Source organism: Temnothorax curvispinosus, unplaced genomic scaffold (genome assembly GCF_003070985.1).
Source record: "Temnothorax curvispinosus isolate PA1 unplaced genomic scaffold, ASM307098v1 QBEX01009183.1, whole genome shotgun sequence".
NCBI classification, from domain to species: domain Eukaryota; kingdom Metazoa; phylum Arthropoda; class Insecta; order Hymenoptera; family Formicidae; genus Temnothorax; species Temnothorax curvispinosus.
The window spans coordinates 4,459-7,369 of NW_020218963.1; the positions used below are offsets into that span (position 1 = coordinate 4,459).

General features: G+C 30.6%; 1 protein-coding gene across 1 annotated transcript in view; it reads left to right on the forward strand.

Annotated features, from left to right (window-relative positions):
• Positions 1–664: 664 nt before the first annotated feature.
• Positions 665–2,911, forward strand: part of LOC112458781 (protein hunchback-like) — a 6,118-nt gene continuing 3,871 nt past the window's right edge. Inside the window, exons 1-2 of the mRNA XM_025022573.1 lie at positions 665–900; positions 2,233–2,295. The gene's annotated coding sequence lies outside the window, so the exon portion shown is untranslated. The remainder of the gene's footprint in view (positions 901–2,232; positions 2,296–2,911) is intronic.

Consider the following 2,911-nt stretch of genomic DNA (forward strand, 5'->3'; position numbering starts at 1 on the left):
TGTGTGTGTGTGTGTGTGTGTGTGTGTGTGTGTGTGTGTGTGTGTGTAAAATATATCAAGATAATGCCATCTTTTATCATTCGATCTAATATATACTTGATTAAAAAAGCATAAAATTTATATGGTCTGTAGAATTAATAAACCTTGTTTTATTTTATATATGTATTAAAAATTTTTATTTCTCTTTCTCTATACCTCTCTATCTTACAAGTAAATATTAATTTCCACAAAGATGTAAAAGTAAATCGGAATATATTATATATCTAGATATATATATAAACTCTTGAAAGAGTTGATGCACAATTAATTAGCGAGTTTGTAACAATAATTTTTTAAATATTTACTGAAACAAGAAGCATGTGAAATAATTAAGAGACTTGATTACGCAGCAGATGGAGCAATAGTAGATAACTTTTTGGCAAAAGATATATGTTCAGTAGCCATCATTGTCGAGAGAGAGAGAGAGAGAGAGAGAGAAAGAGAGAGAGAGAGAGAGAGAGAAAAGTGGGAGAATGGAGAACAGCGTTTGCCGAATCGTCTATTAATCCAAAGGATAGGATAGATGGATCGTGATTGGGTAGAGAGGGACGAGAGAGGGAAGAGATGACACTACCCCATCGGCAAGACCCAAGAATAAATAGCTATTCCATTTTGGGACTTGGAATGTCGTTGTTAGTTCAAGCTCTTGTCGTTCCTTTAAATATATTCAACGTTCATAAATTCATATCGGTGCATATCGGCGAAGAATAACGCTTGATAGCACATTGTGGCTTTAACTGCAAGTGTTTGGTGGTTTTTTGATATATTTAAAAGTATTGTACACTTTTAAATGCCTCTCGTAATCAAAGAGAATTTCTGAGCGGAGCCGCGGTGTGAGATATGACTGTGAAATGCATCCAGGTTTGATCGAATAATTATTTTTTATTACTGATAATCTATCAAGTAGAATTTCCTTCTTATATGAATAATATTCCAACATCTTTCAAATTGTATTTAAGCGGATTAATCAATATTGTAAATTGTTTCAATGGCATGTGACGTGATCTATCGATTTACTAAATTACGTGTAAATTTTATCAAATATTATTCTAAAACTAACTGCGAAAAGAAATTTATTGCTACACAAAGAAGAAGAAACGCAAATGCTTCGCAAATTTGAAAGCACTGCGTCTAATATAAGAACAAGAGCGAGGAATTTTGTTTTCGAAGCTGTTTGTAACTTGAGTGCGGTTTTGATTTTTTTTCTTCATTTATACACTTGATTCGACATACGCTGTTTTGATTATCAGAACCGTGAAACTGTTTATTTAGTTTACGCACACGTCGAAAAGTATCAATTTAATATAAACTCATAATAGATATCCGAAAGACAGTGAAAAAAATAAAATTAAACTTGACTTGATAATTTTGATTTGAAAACAGTCACGTTACTTTTTATTCTGTCAAAGCTCCACAAAACAGTAATGTAATATAAACTTTTAAAAATATAAATTATTAAAAGAGAAAATAAAATTATTACTATTTTTACCATTGTTTTTGACAATCTTATATATCCTAATATGTTTTTATCTCCGTGTGTTGATTAACACGTTGTTAAGATTACTAAGATTACTATTTTAATTTGCTTTTATTGCTTGAATACGTGAGACTAAATATATAATAAATTATACTACGGTATGATTTCATGGCTTAATATATCATCTTTTTTTTTACTTTTTATTCGCATAAAGTGTTCTGCTAGATTAAATATATCAAACTTTCCGACATTTTCTTCGTATCGTCTTCTGTTGTGCGCGTACGCGATTCTAATGATCCTCTGTAATGTCCATTTCCGCGTAAACGTTCTATGAAAAATCGGCCCTTTGCCGTTCACGGCGTCCTTCTATTCATCTATTCCGTGTTATGATCTTAAAGTATATATATGTCTCGTTTGGAATTTCGAAATACTACTATACGTCGTCGGTTCTCTCGACCTTGACTAGATAATGTTGGTCACGCGAATTTTGCAAGATATCACAGCAGACAAATGTTGAAAGTTAACTCTTCTTTTATTCACTGAATATTAAATATTTTAAAGAAAAATGTTTATTGATTTTTATCGATCATAAATATACTTTTGATTTCATCACAATGGAGGCTATTAAAAACAAAAGAGTTGATCTTGTTGCACATATTTTACACATATTATTATATTCATCACATATTAATATTTATATATTTGTACATTGTCAGGGAAAAATGATGTCTCCATTATCCGAAAACCATGTTTGCCTATAAGAATAAAGAAATATCATGGTGAGTACGTGCGCAAGCTTCCTTTCTAACAAAAATCTCGGTAACGATCTTCTATCGTCGTACGACGTGCACCATATAATTATATTTTTAAACAACTTAACACGTGTATCAAGTATGGAACGATGAAAATAAATTGTGAGTTTTGAGATCAAACAATAAAACTGTAATAAACAAAAATTTTAAATATTACATATTTTAAATTTTATTTTAAAAGATAAATGCATATACATACATAACATGAAACACTTATAAAAGTTTCTTACAACTGGTAGTAAACTAAAGTTTAGATTTAATAAATCTTTCTACATTCTCTTAACAAGTATTCTGGTATAACAAGTCGTAAAAAGGAAAGTTATTTTTCAGGAATTTTTTGTAGAAAAACGAAAAAAGCGATCAACGTTAAACTTTGTATGTTTTCTCTTAGCCTTATTTTAAGACGATATGTCTTTTTTATCTAATCAACAAAAACACTCTTCTTTTTTATATTATAACCTGGTCTATATAGGTATGTACACGCCGGTATTCCGTACGTACAGAAGGGGACATATAATATCGTTACATTTACATGTCACACACACACACACACACACACACACACACACACACACACACACAC